Source organism: Lathyrus oleraceus, chromosome 6 (genome assembly GCF_024323335.1).
Source record: "Lathyrus oleraceus cultivar Zhongwan6 chromosome 6, CAAS_Psat_ZW6_1.0, whole genome shotgun sequence".
Lineage (NCBI taxonomy): Eukaryota > Viridiplantae > Streptophyta > Magnoliopsida > Fabales > Fabaceae > Lathyrus > Lathyrus oleraceus.
In genome coordinates, this window is record NC_066584.1 from 344,396,266 (window position 1) to 344,415,880 (window position 19,615).

The window sequence follows — 19,615 nt, forward strand, 5'->3', positions numbered from 1 at the left end:
CTCAAACATTGCCTCCTATCGAGGTCTTCCAGCTAAGAAAGCGATAAAGTATGAGAAAGGGAAAAAATTACCACACGGATAAAGATCCGAAGCTATAGCAGTTAAAGGGGCAAGAAACCCTGAAATGTCTCCAGCTGGACCGTCAAAGGAAATCAGTCAACACGAATAATCAGAATAAAACTCCAGGGGGTATCCCACAAATAAAGTGGGAAACCACGCGAGTGTCTCTGCGAAAGCCATGTGAGCCCTCACAAAACTCGACAAAGGGTTAGAGCAGCAGGATGAAATCAAGAGAAAACAATGCCATGGAAACACAAGACAGGTTAGAATAAACAAAATAGGGTAACCCAGAGTTGCCCCTAAATCAAAATGTAACCACATGAATAATTCCATCAAAATTCACAAAAGGCTCACAAAAAGGTATCAAATTCACCCATAATACCTCATACATTTAGAGCATTCAAATAAAAGGCATAAAGATGATGGATATAGGGCAAACCTGATTGGAGAGCTTGATTGAGTTGCGCCCGTGAGGTTTACAAGTTGAGTTCCTTTCAGGGTTTGGAGGTTGCTCTGAACTCTGTTGGCTTTTCTCTCACTATCTTTTCCTCAGGGTTTTGCTTCTCTTCCTTCTTTCTCCAGTGAATCTCCCAGTGTAACTCCAAGTGTCACTCCAAGTGTAACTCCAAGTGTGTTTTCCTCTACTGAAACTTCAGTATTTATAGACTGATTTTCGTGGGGTAATGGGCTCAAATGAGGGAGACCCAAGTCCAAAATAATTTGTTATATTTTATTTATTTATTTTATTTATTTATTTTATTTATTTATTTAATTAATTAACTAATTAATTAATTAATTAATTAATTAATTAATTAATTAATTAATTAATTAAATTTTTTTTTTTTTCAATTTTTTTTTTTTTCCAGGAAAAATGAAGGGTAAATTTTGGGGTATTACAGCTGCCCCTATTCAATCAACTGGAGTCCCGGAAAGAAGATGGCAGTTGCTTTCGTACTTTCGAGGTATCAAGGGATTGAATACAATAAAAGCCCAAAAATTTGCACTGAAGTGAAGTGAAGTAACAATGTCTGTCAGAATCAGCAAAGAGGTGGTCTTGAAAGAAGAATTCGTCTGGTACGGTGAGAGTCAGTTTGAATATCGAAAAAGAATGTTAAACTGGATACCAAAATAAATGATAACACAGAAATAACCATGGCTTGAATGCCGCTCATCAGTCTGAATACTGGAAAGGATTTCGATCTGAACATCGGAAAATGGGCCTGAATGCCACAAGTCGCATCGACCTGAACGTCGGAACCTTCTTCGATCTGAACATCGGAAAATTGGCCTGAATGCCACTTCGATCTGAATATCGGAAAATTGGCCTGAATGCCACTTCGATCTGAATATCGGAAAACTGGCCTGAATGCCACAAGTTGCATCGACCTGAACGTCGGAAACTTCTTCGATCTGAATATCGGAAAATTGGCCTGAATGCCACTTCGGTCTGGATACCGGAAAACTGGCCTGAATGCCACTTCGGTCTGGATACCGGAAAACTGGCCTGAATGCCACTTCGGTCTGGATACCGGGAAAACTGGCCTGAATGCCACAAGTTGCGTCGAACTGATCGTCGGAAACTTCTTAGATCTGAACATCGGAACACTGGCCTGAATGCCACTTCGGTCTGGATACCGGAAAACTGGCCTGAATGCCACTTCGGTCTGGATACCCGGAAAACTGGCCTGAATGCCACTTCGGTCTGGATACCGAGAAAACTGGCCTGAATGCCACTTCGGTCTGGATACCGGGAAAACTGGCCTGAATGCCACAAGTTGCATCGACCTGAACGTCGGAAACTTCTTCGATCTGAACATCGGAACACTGGCCTGAATGCCACTTCGGTCTGGATACCGGAAAACTGGCCTGAATGCCACTTCGGTCTGGATACCGGAAACTTCATGCCTGTCAGCATTGGCAGAAATAGGGAATGGTAATAGAGGCGGCGCATGGGCCAATGACACTTGCTGGGGATAACAAAGGTAAGTCATGAACAATCTTCAGTCTGAGTACTGGAAACAACTTCTAGCTTATCACTTGGGATACCGAGAATGTTTTATGCTTACATGCGTATGTTTGAATTTTTCAATGGCGTAATGGTCCATGAAAATGGAAATGCTACGCGATTTGGAAGGACGCAATACAATATGATTCTACATGCAGGGATACGAAATGCTGGGTAGAATGCCAAGCTGAGGCAAGGGATCTGCTGGAGAAATGATCACCATCTTCTGGACCCTGGCAAGGCTGTTGGAGATGCACAGCGCAAAGAACTCTGTGGGGAGATGACTAGCCATGCGGTGTTCTGGCCATACCGAGACTTTGATCGGGGAAAGAATGGCATTGGAAGCCTGCTGCTGAGGAAAGCTACAATGGTTCTGGAAACCACGATTTGCGAGAGATGACTCAGCAGGGGGAGCAAACACTGATACGGTACCGAGGTTCTGCTTCAAGGAAAGAAACCATGGATCTGGCATTGGGATTATCGATCTGGCATCGAACTCTAAGGAGCAACCACTTCTGCTGGGAAGATACAGTCTGGCACTGTCAACTCCGCTGGGGATATATAGTCTGACACTGTCAACTCTACTGGGGAGTGTATGTCCTGAAACAACCGCTTGGGGAAGTACGGCGGTGAGAAACTGTTGGGGATTGAAGAATCCAACACTCTGATCAGCTCTGCAGGGTCAAGACACTGAATTCGTCTGTTGGCGACTTCACTGGGGAAGATATTCACGACCATCTGCAGGAGATTTTAAGGAAATGCCCCGAGGGTATCTGTTCTGAATAGACGATCCAAAGCACTTAAAATTTACAGCAATTTTAAATGTTTATTAAGCCTGTACCTGTAAAGCCCTTATGTGTCATGATGCAATGTTTATCAAAAATTCGAACGTCATTTTTGCAAACAAAACAGTAAAATGAAAATGAAAACAGAGATATACTGAATAACATGATTTTATTGATTGAATGGCCTCTGAATAGGCATTTACATCAGGAAGCAATCCCTGGAAAGAGGTAATCGCACAAAAGATAAAAACAGAAATTAATCTAATGGCAATGTGAAATGGATTTCTATTGGGTTCCAATTCTGCTATGACTTGCTCGTCCTCAAGATCCTCCAGATAATCAGCCTTCTGAAAGAGTGATTGGACTGTTTCCTATCCTTCCAAAATTTCTAGTCATTGGCACGAGATGAGATTTAGAACTACTCAGAACGCAGTCATTCGCTTAATCCCTAACTTTTGCCTGGATCGCCCTTTTCGGGTTTTCAATCCACCGGGATACCCATTTTTGCCTAAGTTGCCTTTTCAGGTTTTCAACTTACCGGGTGTACGATCTTTTCATTTTTAATCCCTAATTTTTGCCCGAACCTTTTCATTTTCTTGGTTCGTCGGGATGCCCATTTTTGCCTGGACTACTCTTTTTACTGTCCAGCGGGTCTATTTTATGCGAAGTATTTTTTAACTGCGTCTGAGTTCACAGGGGAAGTGAAGTTTTCACCATCCATAGTTGCAAGCATTAAAGCCCCACCATCAAAAACCTTGGTGACGATATACGGTCCATCATAGTTAGGAGTCCACTTGCCCCTGTGATCTATCTGAGGAGGAAGGATCCTTTTCAACACTAAATCTCCGACTTGGAAACAACGAGGACGCACTTTCTGATCAAAGGCTCTCTTCATCCGACTCTGATACAACTGCCCATGACAAGTGGCTGTCATTCGCTTCTCTTCGATAAGACTCAACTCATTGAACCTTGTCCGAATCCATTCAGCTTCGTCTAGCTTGATATCCAACAAGACTCTTAGAGAAGGGATCTCCACTTCAATAGGTAGGACTGCTTCCATACCATACACAAGGGAGTAGGGGGTTGCCCCGGTCGATGTACGTACTGAAGTATGGTACCCATGCAAGGCGAAAGGTAGCATCTCATGCCAATCTCTGTACGTGACGACCATCTTCTGCACAATCTTCTTTATGTTCTTATTTGCCGCCTCAACAGCGTCGTTCATCTTAGGGCGGTAAGGGGAAGAATTGTGATGCTGAATGTTGAAGTTCTGACATAACTCCTTCATCATTTTGTTGTTGAGATTAGAACCATTATCAGTAATGATTCTTTCGGGAATCCCATAGCGACAAATGATTTCTTTCTTGATGAAACGAGCAACCACATGTCTGGTGACATTCGCGAACGACGCTGCCTCGACCCACTTGGTGAAATAGTCGATGGCAACAAGGATGAAGCGATGCCCATTGGAAGCAGTCGGCTCAATCTTTCCAATCATGTCAATGCCCCACATGGCAAACGGCCACGGAGAAGACATCACATTCAGAGGATTCGGCGGTACATGCACCTTATCAGCATAAATCTGGAACTTATGACACTTCCGAGCATACTTGAAACAATCTGATTCCATGGTCATCCAATAATAACCCGCTCTCAACAATTTCTTAGCCATTGCATGTCCGCCGGCATGAGTACCGAAGGAACCTTCATGAACTTCCTGCATTAACATGTCCGCCTCGTGTCTGTCCACACATCAGAGCAAAACCATGTCGAAGTTCCTCTTATACAACACATCCTCTTTGTTCAAGAAGAAACTGCCTGCCAATCTTCTCAAAGTCTTTCTGTCATTGTTGGATGCCCCTGCAGGGTACTCTTGATTCTTCAGAAAGCACTTGATATCGTGATACCAGGGCTTGTCATCGACTACCAGTTCAGCAGCAAACACATACACGGCCCTGTCAAGGCGCATCACATCGATCCTGGGAGCATGGTTCCAACGAATTACCTTGATCATGGAGGATAGAGTAGCAAGTGCATCTGCCATCTGGTTCTCATCACGAGGTACATGATACAATTTTACCGTTGTGAAGAAAGTCAAAAGTCTTCTCGTGTAATCTCTGTAGGGGACCAGAGTGGGCTGGAGAGTATTCCAATCACCATTCACTTGATTGATCACCAGAGCTGAATCTCTGAAGATGTCCAGAGTCTTGATTCTCAGATCAATGGCTTGCTCAATACCCAAGATACAGGCCTCGTACTCAGCTTCATTATTTGTGCACTCAAAAGTCAAACGAGCGGTGAAAGGCATGTGGGCACCCTTCGGAGTAGTAATGACAGCGCCAATTCCACTACCTCTAGCATTGACAGCCCCATCAAACAACAAAGTCCACTTTTCGTTTGGATCAGGTCCCTCCTCAACAACTGGCTCTTCACAGTCTTTCATCTTGAGGAACATGATGTCTTCATCAGGGAATTCAAACTTCATTGGCTCATAATCATCAATCGGTTGCTCGGCAAGGTAGTCTGACAGAATACTCCCTTTGATGGCCTTCTGTGACGTGTACTGAATATCATACTCTGTTAAAATCATTTGCCAACGAGCGACCCTTCCGGTGAGAGCTGGCTTCTCGAATATGTATTTCACTGGATCCATCTTAGAAATCAACAAGGTAGTATGGTTCAACATATACTGTCTCAGTCGGCGAGCAGCCCAGGCCAAAGCACAGCAAGTTTTCTCAGGCTGCGAATATTTGATTTCACAGTCGGTAAACTTTTTGCTAAGGTAGTATATGGCATGCTCTTTTCGACCAGACTCGTCATGCTGTCCCAATACACACCCCATCGAGTTCTCGATCACTGATAGGTACATTATCAGAGGTCTCCCAGGAACTAGAGGTATAAGGATCAGAGGTTTCTGTAGATACTCTTTTATCTTCTCGAAAGCCCTTTGACAATCTTCATTCCACCTGATAGCCTGATCCTCCCTCAACAATTTAAAAATTGGCTCACACGTGGTTGTTAGGTGAGAGATGAACCTTGCAATGTAGTTCAACCTCCCTAAGAAACTACGGACTTGCTTCTCTGTTCTTGGCTCAGGCATTTCCTGTATTGCTTTCACTTTGTCAGGATCCACCTCAATCCCTTTTCCGCTAACAATAAAACCCAGCAATTTTCCCGATCTCACCCCGAAAGTGCACTTGTTCGGATTAAGTCTCAGTTTGAATTTCCTCAAACGCTCAAACAGTTTCTGCAAATTCAACAAATGTTCTTCTTCTGTCTGAGATTTGGCAATCATATCGTCCACATAAACCTCGATTTCATGATGAATCATATCATGGAACAGAGTCACCATTGCTCGTTGATATGTTGCTCCGGCATTTTTCAGACCAAACGGCATCACCTTGTAGCAGAAGGTGCCCCATGGGGTTATGAAAGTTGTCTTTTACATGTCTTCTGGTGCCATCTTGATTTGGTTATAGCCAGAAAAGCCATCCATGAAGGAGAATACCGAGAACTGAGCTGTATTATCCACCAAAACGTCGATGTGAGGTAATGGGAAATCATCTTTAGGGCTAGCTCTGTTCAGATCCCGGTAGTCGACACACATCCGTACCTTTCCATCCTTCTTAGGTACTGGGACAATGTTTGCAACCCATGGCGGATAATTGGTGACTGCTAGAAACCCTGCATCCAACTGCTTTTGTACTTCTTCCTTTATCTTGACAGCCATCTCTGGTCTTGTTCTTCTGAGTTTCTGCTTGACCGGAGGACAACCTTCTTTGAGAGGCAAGCGGTGTACCACGTGTCGCATTACGCGAAAAACCGGCGGGAAAAGAAAGAACAACAGAGCCGCCACCGTGCGTTATTTATCCCAAAAGAGGGAAAGGAAACGCTCGAAGTAAACCTAGGAAAGAACATGGTCTCGCGACCAAAGAGGATGGGTTCGGGAGTCGGTTATGCGAAGGGAAGGTATTAGCACCCCTACGCATCCGTAGTACTCTACGGGATCCACGCACAATAGAAAGGAAATTGGTTGCTAAAACACTGCTCAAACTCACACACACTGGCTGAAAGAGACACAAGAAACTGACTGAAATTGACTCGGCAGGATATCGTATCCTGGGCCTACTTAGTCTATCAGGCATAGACATCAGAGTCCAAGTAGTTCGGACTGGGGAAACGACACATGCTCGCTAGGATATCGCATCCTATGCATACGTATCTTCTTGGACGAAAGAAGAATCAGAGCATTCGTAGCTCGGCTGACACGCACACAAACAAACACAGGCAAAGGCAAACGTGGAGCCTGAATGCCAATCACTGGGCTTACATCAGCATCCGAACCAAAACACACACACACTGGAACCCGAATGCCATTCGATGATCTTACATCAGCTTCCAAGCACACAACACAACAAGTTAATAGGGAGTCGGGGACTCGAGCCTATAACTGTCAAGCACACACTCAAACAAACAGACAACAAATTGCTAAGGAGTCAGGCACTCGAGCCTAGCAACTGTCAAACAACACACACAAAAAAGAAAAAGGGCGCCCGGAGAGATCAGCTCATCTCCTGCCTACGTACCTCATCTGGTATGAGGATCAGGGCGACGTAGTTCCCCTACGCAGAGAAAAAGGACTAGCCTAACCAGATAACAGAGGGAGACACAACACTAGGGAGACTACGACTCGAGCCTAGATGTTGTCATGCAAAGTCGTCCCTAAGTTAAGGTTTCTAGCTAACTTGCACAGGAAGCAAGCCTATCCTAAACATGACTTGCACAGGAAGCAAGGGTCTCGATTGCAACTAGGGCAAGAGAAAGGGGAGGTCTCAATCGCAACGAGGGCGAGAGAAAAGAAAAGGCTCGATCGCAACGAGGGCGAGAGAAAGGAAAAGGCTCGATCGCAACGAGGGCGAGAGAAAGGAAAAGGCTCGATCGCAACGAGGGCGAGAGAAAGGAAAAGGCTCGATCGCAACGAGGGCGAGAGAAAGGAAAAGGCTCGATCGCAACGAGGGCGAGAGAAAGGAAAAGGCTCGATCACAACGAGGGCGAGAGAAAGGAAAAGGCTCGATCGCAACGAGGGCGAGAGAAAGGATCGCAACGAGGGCGAGAGAAAGGATCGCAACGAGGGCGAGAGAAAGGAAAAGGCTCGATCGCAACGAGGGCGAGAGAAAGGATCGCAACGAGGGCGAAAGCAAACAAGGATTAGTCTAAACTAAACCTAACTTGCACAGGAAGCAAGTCAAACAAACATACAAGCACAGGTAGCACACACTATATACACACAAGGGGCTCACACAAGGGTTAGGTTTTAGTCGAGGGGTCATATCAACCTCAACAAACAAACCTCTGGAAATGGGTGATGGTGCTCTTAACCTTGACATTGAGAGCCAAGGTGAAGCAGATGAAAGGAGATGAGGGGTGTGCCTCATTGCTCTTATCCCTGGCCAGGGAGAGCATTTGAATATCAGAAGGTGTGGGAGTTCAGAATGGGGGAACTCTATCCACAAGTGACTCTATGGATCTTGGGCTTTTACCCACTATGCATCAACACAGGTAGTGTGAGCAATGTGAGTGACACACAGACTAGTAGGGGATAGGTTGCTTATCCCTTGGGTTCTGCCAATTGCCTCTTCACTTAGGAGGTCTTTGACTATGTACAAGGACAAGATTTAAACATACACAAACATTGCCTCTTAAGGAGGACTTCAGACAGTTGCCTGGCCAAGTAACAGGCCAGGTCTTCCAGACTACATGAAGAAAAAGGGATTATACCTCAAGCAAGTTGCTAAATAGCAAAGCAAAGCAAGTTCAAAGAACTTAAGCAACTAATGGTACCAATATTGAAGCTCAGTGATGATTTGGATGTTGTTTGCTTGCAAATCCTCAAAACAGATGTACATGAAGCTTCTAAAAGAAGAATGGCTGGAGAGTTCTAGCTTGGCAATGCTTGAAATGGTCCAAAACGAAATCTGCCATGGCTGCACCTTAATGAAGCAGAGCTAGAGATTGCTGTCACAGTTGGTAAACGGTGCCTCAAATAGCTCAAGAGTGACGGTAAATGCCAAAGCAAACAAGAACTAGCTCGAGCTCTCGAGGTTTTTTTTTTGCAGAATTTTGAAAGTGAAGCAAAAATTTTTGAGAGCAAAGATGATTTTTCTGTTAGGATGTCTGGCTGCTGCTAGCTCTCTAGGGTTGAAAATGACAGAAAATAAGGTTTTATACTTCTGTTTTAAGTCTGCTAAGTGAGTGTTAACCATGATTATCACAAATGAACCATTTTGCTAATTGTCCAATTTTGGTTTGAGTGGTGGGGTGTATGGTACTATGCACAAATTTGGGCTTGCAAACATATTTCAAATGACATTTCAGACCTATTCCAAATGGCCAAATGGTTTAAAAATGATTACTTTGAAAAGTCAAAATTCAACTCACTTGAAATTAATTAAGGCAAGTTCAAAAAGGCCATTTTGCATGGTGATGTTTTGGTGCACGAAATTTACATTTTTGGAAAGAGGAGGTTAAATGTGGTTTGTAGGAAAAAACCTCACCAATTTTGGCCAAATGGTTTGAGAGATATGGCCTTTTGAAGTTCAAGATTTTGTGAAAATGAATTGATCATATCTTGACAACCATACATGGGAATTGAGAGTTCTTGGACTTTTTGGAAATGGGAGAACAAGATCTTCAACTTTCATGTTGGGAAAAAATTCATTTGAAGCTTGTATCATGATGTAAGTTTGGGATCAAGAAGTTTCCATTTTTGGCAGTTAAAATTACAGGTACAGTTTCTATTTTTGGAAATTTTCTGTTTGGCTTCAAATTCTTCAATGATATTGTTTGCCATGAGATATGAGGCCTATTGGGACATGAATAAGCTCTCTCAAACCAAATCCATCCATCAAAACCATAAAATCAACCACAGTTGACCAAGTTTGACTTTTCTAGGGTTTCTGACTAATTGTGCATGAACTGATGACTTCTGAACATCCAACCCTTGACTTAAACACTTCAAATGGACCTCCAAGTCATGTGAACATGTTGGACCAACCCTAGGGCCTTGGCTCCTTGAGAATTGTGCTTGCTTGATTGATTGACTGATCTCCTGATCAGTTTGACCTAATTTCTTGATTGGCTTGCACTTGAGGCAAAAGGGACAATGCAATGCTATGCAGTGGATCATGTTATGTTATGACTTAATATGAGAATGTATGTACAATGATAGGTGCAAATTTGAGGTGCTACACCACGATGTCTGTGTCCAGCCCGGGCATGTCATGATAAGACCAGGCGAAGATGTCAACGTATTCTTGCAGCAATTCAATCAGCCCTTTCTTCACATCATCTCCCAAAGCAGCCCCTATCTTGATTTCTCTCTTGGCGTCCTCGGTGCCGAGATTAATTACTTCAACAGACTCTTGATGCGGTTGAATGACCCTTTCTTCCTGTTTCAATAACCTGGTAAGTTCTTCAGGGAGTTCACAGTCTTCATCACCCTCTTCTTCAGCTTGAAAGATTGGATTTTCAAAGTCGAAACGAGCCATAGCAGAACCGTTATCAATAGGATCCGGTGATGTGCATCTGCATAAGTGATGGTATGTGCTTATGAGTGTGAACAAGAAGTGAAAACTAAACAAAACATTGCCATTTTTTTATTTTGAAAAACTGCAAAAATAGAAAGACAGGGAACGAAATATTTGAATGCAAAAAGACGTCCTTTATTTATGATAAAAAATGCAAGTGTCACATAGATGGGCCCTACAATGAGTCATTACGCCCTGGGCGGAACGTAAGACTTGGATATGCATGAATAAACAAAGAAAATTACTCTTCAAGAAGAGTGACTTGGATAATCTCCTCAGAAGACCAATTGTTGAGAACTTCACTCGGGATCCTCGGACGCACCCAGTTGTCAATGTCACAATCACTATCCCCATCTTCTTCGTTGACTGCAGAGACTTGACCATACTGAATGATGCCAGCACTGGAGAAAGTGATCGGCCCCTGATGAGTCTGAAGTGTTGAAGTTGTAGAAGTTAGAGCTGGCTGATACCCAATCCCGAACTTATCTTCTTTCATTGGTAATTCCAACAGACGCCCCCAACCGGGAGCAACACCCGAATCCACCACGGCCCGTGCCTGCTTAAAGGATGAGATAGAGGCACCCGTTTTAACCTCTTCCACAGACTCTTGGACAGACAAATCTTCAACCTGGAGGATACCTTTGTCGAGCAAGGCCTGGATACCCTGCTGTAGCTTCAAACAACCTCCACTCTGAGTGGCACAATCCAAACAACCCTTCCCACAACCGGGGAAAACATCGGCCTTCATCAAGCATCCTTTGATATCCAACAATGGAGTCTTCAACTTCAACACATCCTTAATGGACTTGGCTTCTCCCTCTACCAAATTAACGTTCGCACCACCATGCTGGGGCATGGGATTGTTGACGACATTCGGAGCTGGTGCAAGGTCGATGGCCTTTGAATCTATGAGGTCCTGAACTACGTGCTTAAAAGCTTTGCAGTTCTCAATGTCATGGCCAGGTGCCCCAGAGTGGAAGCTACACCTAGCGTTTGTGTCGTAACCCACCGGAAGTCTATCAACAGGAGGAGCCAGAGTGCGCAATTGCACAAGTTGTAGTTGTTGAAGACTAGAAAGTAACTGAGCGTACGACATAGGAAGGGTGTCGAAACGTCGGTCCATCATCCTTTGCCTCTGTTGATAAGCGGGTCTGTTACCCGGTTGTTGCTGCTGTTGATACTGAGCTGGTTGACGTTGTGATTGTTGTTGTTGTAGTGGTGCTGCAGCTGGAATGGTCACCCCTGCGGCAGTACCTGTTATGCAAGACATGCTAATGAATATGCAAATGCAATGACATGTTTATCAATTCCAAAGGTATTCTACCCCCTTGATTCCAGTCTCACATTTGATAAACAGTGTAAGAAAAGACTAAGTCGTTGATGAGAACCAAGAAAATTCCAACTAGAATCAAGTGGAAGATATAAACCCCACAGAAATGGATAAACATGTGTGAATGATTATGAATGCAAATGATGTGATGCAAAATGATGTGAATGCAATGCAGTGGCATGTCAATCAGGATTGCTGTATCTGCTTGAACATCTGTCAGGTTGCACTGTCTGGAGAGAAATTAAGAGTACACCAAACAAAGGTCATGGGATGGATCATGTTATCCTTAATATCAACCACCCATTTTGGCGGATTATGGTTTACACCTTATCAACACCCGAGTTTCATTGATATTAAGGATACCTGATCGGATCAACCATGAATCAAGGGTTTGTCGCAAGTCACGAGCATGGAGTTTAGGTTAAGAGCCACCCAAAAGGAGTGTACTAAGGTTTAAACCTGTCAAACATGTTCTACAAAAAGGTTCCCATAGTCATAATCCCATCTTTCGGATATTATTAGAGGAACGACTACTCGTATTCCAACAATATTCTCAAGAGAGACTCTTATGAGTGTAGTATCGCGTAACAATCGTATCAAATCTTACATTTGAACGACTTTCGCACTACGTCCTACGAATAGGCCAAGATGGGTTAGGTAAACTAAGGTCCTTGGCTTCTTAGGTCTATATTGGAACAAGTAATGTCTAACCACAACTTACTTATGTGATATTATTGATCTCAACATGACCTCCACCAAGTGAATGGGCTTGCAAGTCAACTCGCTAAGGAATACTCCACACAAGTTGACAGGACTATGCCATTCTCCTATCTTAAGTGCACTCGAGTTCGGGTATAGAACTCATCTCACAAAGATCACCAAGCAGCCAGCCAACAGAAACAGCAATGATATGTACACAATGCAATAAGGTAAAGCAGGTAAATAAATAACTGTATAAAAGCATGAACACCCAATAAACAAACAAACTACAAAAGCTAGGAGGGACTCGCTTAGGGAAGATGGACCAGCAAGAGGTCAACTTCTTAAACTCCCCAGCAGAGTCGCCAGCTGTCGCAACCTGAAAAATACAGTGTGCAAAAAAATCAACCGGCGAAAGAGAATGACAGAAGAGTCGCCACCGTGCGTTATTCATTCCAAAGGAGGGAAAGGAAACACTCGAAGTAAACCTGAAAAAGGAAAGGACAAGACGGGGTCTCGCAACCAAATCTTGGGTTCGGGAGTCGGTTATGCGAAGGGAAGGTATTAGCACCCCTACGCATCCATAGTACTCTACGGGATCCACTTTTGTAGTTTTTGTCTAAAGGGTGTGGGTTTACCTAACGTGTTTATTTACTAAAAAGGTTAAGAGAAATGACTCGCGCGGATGTCGCATCCACTGCATAGGTATCTCATCTGAATATGAGAATCAGAGTCTTCGTAGCTCGGCTGATCTATGAGTTGGGGGGATGTGTGCTCGCTAAGACATCGCGTCTTATGCCTACGTATCTCATATGGAATGAGAATCAGAGCAAGCCGTAGTTCGGCTAACTACGGGGTTATGGATTGGGTTTTGGACGAACAACGTTACTACGCAATCTACCGGATGCTCGACCTTTGGAGACTTACTCGCCTGTAGTAGAAGGAGTAAACGTGTTGCTTTGGGTTTTAGGGTTTGGGATGCTCGAGGGCAAAAAGGCAGTCCTTGACGAAGGAACCGCGCTACCTGCAGGGATATGAATACAAAACACAAAACATGTATCTCAAAGTAAAATGCCACCAAGGGGCTCAAACATTGCCTCCTATCGAGGTCTTCCAGCTAAGAAAGCGATAAAGTATGAGAAAGGGAAAAAATTACCACACGGATAAAGATCCGAAGCTATAGCAGTTAAAGGGGCAAGAAACCCTGAAATGTCTCCAGCTGGACCGTCAAAGGAAATCAGTCAACACGAATAATCAGAATAAAACTCCAGGGGGTATCCCACAAATAAAGTGGGAAACCACGCGAGTGTCTCTGAGAAAGCCATGTGAGCCCTCACAAAACTCGACAAAGGGTTAGAGCAGCAGGATGAAATCAAGAGAAAACAATGCCATGGAAACACAAGACAGGTTAGAATAAACAAAATAGGGTAACCCAGAGTTGCCCCTAAATCAAAATGTAACCACATGAATAATTCCATCAAAATTCACAAAAGGCTCACAAAAAGGTATCAAATTCACCCATAATACCTCATACATTTAGAGCATTCAAATAAAAGGCATAAAGATGATGGATATAGGGCAAACCTGATTGGAGAGCTTGAATGAGTTGCGCCCGTGAGGTTTACAAGTTGAGTTCCTTTCAGGGTTTGGAGGTTGCTCTGAACTCTGTTGGCTTTTCTCTCACTATCTTTTCCTCAGGGTTTTGCTTCTCTTCCTTCTTTCTCCAGTGAATCTCCCAGTGTAACTCCAAGTGTCACTCCAAGTGTAACTCCAAGTGTGTTTTCCTCTACTGAAACTTCAGTATTTATAGACTGATTTTCGTGGGTAATGGGCTCAAATGAGGGAGACCCAAGTCCAAAATAATTTGTTATATTTTATTTATTTATTTTATTTATTTATTTAATTAATTAATTAATTAATTAATTAATTATTTATTTTTTTTTTTTTTTTTTTTTTTTTTTTTTTTTTTTTCGTTTTTTTTTTTTCGTTTTTTTTTTTTTTTTTCCAGGAAATACGAAGGGTAAATTTTGGGGTATTACACTATAATTATATAAAGTTAATTTATAGTTTTAACACAATTAAATAATTTAATCACAATTTTAAGATTGTGCCTAAAACCTTCAAAATTGCAACAATGGTGAATATAAGTTTAATCATCAAAACAGAAAACTACGCACATGTAAGACACATGAAGTTCATCATATCATCATCATATAATAATCACCATTTCATCCAAATTCAAAATTATGAATCAAAACACACAACCCTAAGGAGGTTAAGGATTCTTTCATTCTATCCTTCTACCATACCCTTTACTATTGGAACAAGTTCTCACCCTTACCTTAGATTTTCCAAAAAGATGCACACTTCAAGCTCTAATAATGTAGTTTTCTTTTAGCCTTATCCCTTGCATCTTCTCACCACAAAGTTCTATTTTATGTAAAACCCTCCTGTAGCGGTGTATTCGTCGCTATATGATTTATTGATTAAACCATAAGCAAAGTATACAAAGAAATCGAGTCGCCACCGCACTTTTATTTATCCAAAGGACTGGCTAAAAAGCGAACAAAAGCCTAAGAAGTTTTACACATAGAAAACTAATGAAAAGATCAGAGAGTCTGGGTAACGGGTAAATTACGCAATGGGAAGGTGTTAGGCACCCATCACGTCCTAGGTACTCCTAGGGAGCCCTTTTCACACTTGTTGAATGAAAATGTTTATTTGTTTATGACATGTTGTGCAAACATGATTGGGATGATGAGAAAAGAATGTACAATTTTATTATTTTTTGTGTTTGAACGGATGAACCCGTTGCCTACGTACCTTCCATCAAAGGTAAGGATCAAAACGCCGTAGTTCGGCTAAAAGATTTCCAAATTGTCAGTGGGTTCAATTTTAAAACAAGAGCACTAAGGCTTTTCATTACCAATGGGAGAAAACTCAACCTGAATTCAACAATCCACCATGCGAGGACGGCTTCGACGTACTAGAGGGGTTAACCCTGTTTTCAGTACGGAAGTCTTACAATCGGCTCACTAAGGATAAGGTAAGATTTACATCAACCACTATGGTAATTGAAACCTATGGCTAATGTGTGAAAACATATTAACAATGGACAGAGCCACAAAACAATTGAATGGGTGAAGTTAATTGATTATGAGTATTTACAAAGTATGATCAAAGTATGATTAAGATCAACTCAAAGAAGTGTTATGAAAAGTGAAGTTTGAAAAAGTCAAGGACTTAAGGTCCAGGTTTCTAATTTGAAAAAGTCATGAAAATGTTTGCACCACATGTATTTACAAGTTTTTAAAAGTCAACAAGTGAAAAGGGGTTTTGAAACAAAAGGGTGTGGATGAAGGAGTGTAAAACTTCCTAGAAGTTCACCTCTTGAAATCATATAGGAGATGATTCAAGTGTGTCCTTTGGAATAAAACAACAAAACAGGTTAACAAATAAAAGACAAGGTGATACCGGATGCCATCAATGGACTTACTCCAATCTCACAAACAAAGGCGGATACCGGATACCAATAAATGGATTTACACCAATCTCCTAAAACAAAACAATGATACCGGATGCCATCAATGGACTTACTCCAATCTCACAAACAAAGGCGGATACCGGATACCAATAAATGGATTTACACCAATCTCCTAAAACAGAACAATGATATCGGATGCCAATAAATGGTCTTACTCCAATCTCACAAACAAAAAGAAAACATGGATGTCAGATGCCAATCTATCTGAACTTATTCCAACCTCCACAAGATGATCATAGGAATACTAAGGCCAACAACAGGGACTTATAATAGCATCCTCACATACAACAAACAAACAGAAGCACAAAGCTAAGAGGATATGAGTGACCAATGAAATGGTCTTACACTCTATCCCTTCCAAATCATAGGAACAAAGGCCAAAGAACATGGTCTTACAATTGTCCTCAATGGGCAAACACAAATGTGTCACAAAGATATGCAATGATGATCATGCAATAATGAACAATCAATGAGGATAAATGCACAAAGGCATGCAAGCAAACATGTACAGATGAATCAATCCATCAGTCAAACAAAGTCATTTAGCACACACTATAACTAAGCAATTAGGCTCAAACAAAGGTTAGACTTTAAAGTCAACTGGAATAGGGTAAATGGTGCTCTTAACCTTGACATTGAGAGCCAAGGTGAAGCAGATGAAAGGATATGAGGGGTGTGCCTCATCACTCTTATCCCTGGTCAGGGAGAGCATAGAATATCAGAAGGTGTGGGAGTTCAGAAAGTTGGAACTCTCTCCACAAGTTAATGACTCGATAGATCTTGGGCTTTTACTCACTATGCATCAACACATGTGGTGTGAGCAAGGTGAGTGACTCACAGAATAGTAGGAGATAGGCTACATATCTCTTTTGTCTACCAATTGCCTTATCAGAAGGACTTCACCTGCTTGGGGACAAAGATAAACAAGCACAAACATTGCCTCTTAAGGAGGACTTCAGACAGGTGCCTGGCTAGGTAACAAGCCAGGTCTTCCAGACTACATGAAGAAGAAGATATATACCTAATTGGTTAAGCAACCAAGCAACAACAAGTATAAAATGAACTTAGCAACTAATGTACCTGAAATCAATCAAATACAATCAGTATACCAATCACAAAGTCAAAACAGACAAGATATGGACCAACAGTCAACACAATCAATCACATGTGCAAAGCACAAGCTCAAAGCAAATGAGCTAGAGGCATCCTACAAAACAAACCAAATTAGTTCACACAATCAAATAAACCAAACTCAATCAACTTGAACTAATCTCCTTAAAGCATTTGCTCCTTATCCTGAAAAACAACTCAAACATGAGAAGAAAGACCACTAGGACAAAGCCTAGGGTCAAAGGAGGAGAATTGAAACAAAACAGAACATGAAACTTGATCAAAATCAAGATTAATCAAATAAAAACAAAGTCCAATTGGTCTCATGTCAAAACTATGTACCAAAATGATTTCATAAACAAAACATGTCAAACTAGGAAAATTGGAATCACATTGAGCAAACAGAAAGATCACAATCATATCAATACCAAAATGGTTCAATAAATTCCAGGAAAAATCATGCTTAAACAGAACACATTCAATGAGCAACACACCAAATTTCATGGCAATTGGATAAGTGGAAGTATAGAAATTAAATTCATCAAGTCATGGTATGCAAAAACAAGCTCAACCAAGGCCACAAATCATGTATCAACTTCAGATGAATGCAAAACAGAATTGGCACAAGATAAATGAACCACACCAAAGCCAAAATGAAGTTAAACATGTTATGAATCAATCCACAAAATTTCAGCTTCATATGATAAGGCATGATAATTTCACAAGTCATGTAAATTGAACACTCCACAAAAGTTCACAAATGACTAAACAGCAAAGAAAAATCCAATCAAATAGGAAATGCACTCAAAAATTCCAGGAAAATTCACAAGCATTCTCAACATTCATAAGTATCAACATGCAAAAATCCAGAACAATTGGCATAGCATAGGCGTGGGAAATAAAATCAAGAACATGAACAAGACATGGTGTGACAAACATTGTCACACCTTCAAAGATCACATCATATCTCACAATCCAGAAATGTAAAAATAGCAAACCATATACCAAAATGACCAGGAGTGAGTCTAGATCATGCATATAAAATTTCAGGCATTTCCAATTAGGCATCAAGATTTCATGAAAGGAAGAGTAGGCATGGTGCAAGGGATGGTACATGAAAGTAAACCCTAGGCATTTATTAAATCTATTCGTGCACAATTCTTGAAAAAATGTCCATAAAATAGTACACATGATGATGAATAATTCAAAAAAAGAATCATGAAATTTGGAGTTGTATTTTTTTATTTATGAATTTTTAATGTAAAAAAAAATAAAAAAAAAGCATGATGAGAAGCATATAAACATATAAGCATAATTGAAAAAAATGCCAAAAGCCAAAACATGTGGATGCTGGAGGCGGGATTCGAACCGCGTGTGAATTCAAAAAGAAGCGCGCAGTGGATGAAACGCTCCATTTCATTAACGGACGTGGCACGCGGCAATTGGATCATGGCTTAAAAACAGCGGAACGCATGCAAACACGAAGCAAAGCAGATCAAACACATGTTGGGAACGAAATTCAAACAAGTTCATCATGTTCTTCAGCATTCATCATCATCATGAACAAATCTCACAGAAATCCACAAAAATTATATGGATCGATTCAGCATTCAACGTACATCAACAATCTAATCATGATTTCATCTAATTTCATGCACAGCAAAAGATTCGAATCAAGTAAGTTTTGGTGTTCAAACTTCAAATCAAGATATCTTCATCAATACTCAATGAAAACGCACGATTCAACTTGCAGCATGCTCAGCAATAAAGGATCTATCAAAGCCATATCGTAATTGCAAGAATTGAAGAACTCGAATTCTTACCTCTTGAAGATGCAGATCTTGATTCTGCTTGTTTTAAGGCTTGGCTTATGAAAATAGATCTTCAATGATGTTGCAGAAGATGAATGAAGTCAAGTATGCAGCTCAACAATGCTCGATGATGAAGAAATCTCAAAATGCCATGGATGAGCAAGGTTCCAACAGCTGCGATTTTCAAGTCTTCTCCACGATCTTGCCTCAAACAGTTCTTCAATTACACCTATAGATGAAGATTAGCACAAAAGGAAGCTCGAAGAATAGTGAAATTTGATGGAAAAGTGAAAAAAAGTTTGAAGAGAATTTGAGAGAATTGAGAAATTTTCAGTTTGGATCTGAGATTGTGATTGTGGATCCCAATTTTCTGTTATGATTAGGACTATATAGTCCTTGTTAATCACCTTTGCTAATCATGCTTAGGCCAAACCAAATGGATTAGTGAAAATGAACCTTATGTCAAGTTGGCCAAAATGCCCTTATGCTTGTGCAACCAATGGAACAGTAAGTTTCTACTTGAAGCAAATCCAAATTCCTGTTTAGAAGCTATTGGAAGTGGTTTGGCATGGAAATCATGAGTATTTTTCAAAATCACTATTTTTCCCACCAAAATTTAAATGGTTCACTTGAAAAATGACCTTTTGATGTGAAAATTTTTGATGGAATGTAATGATGGATTATG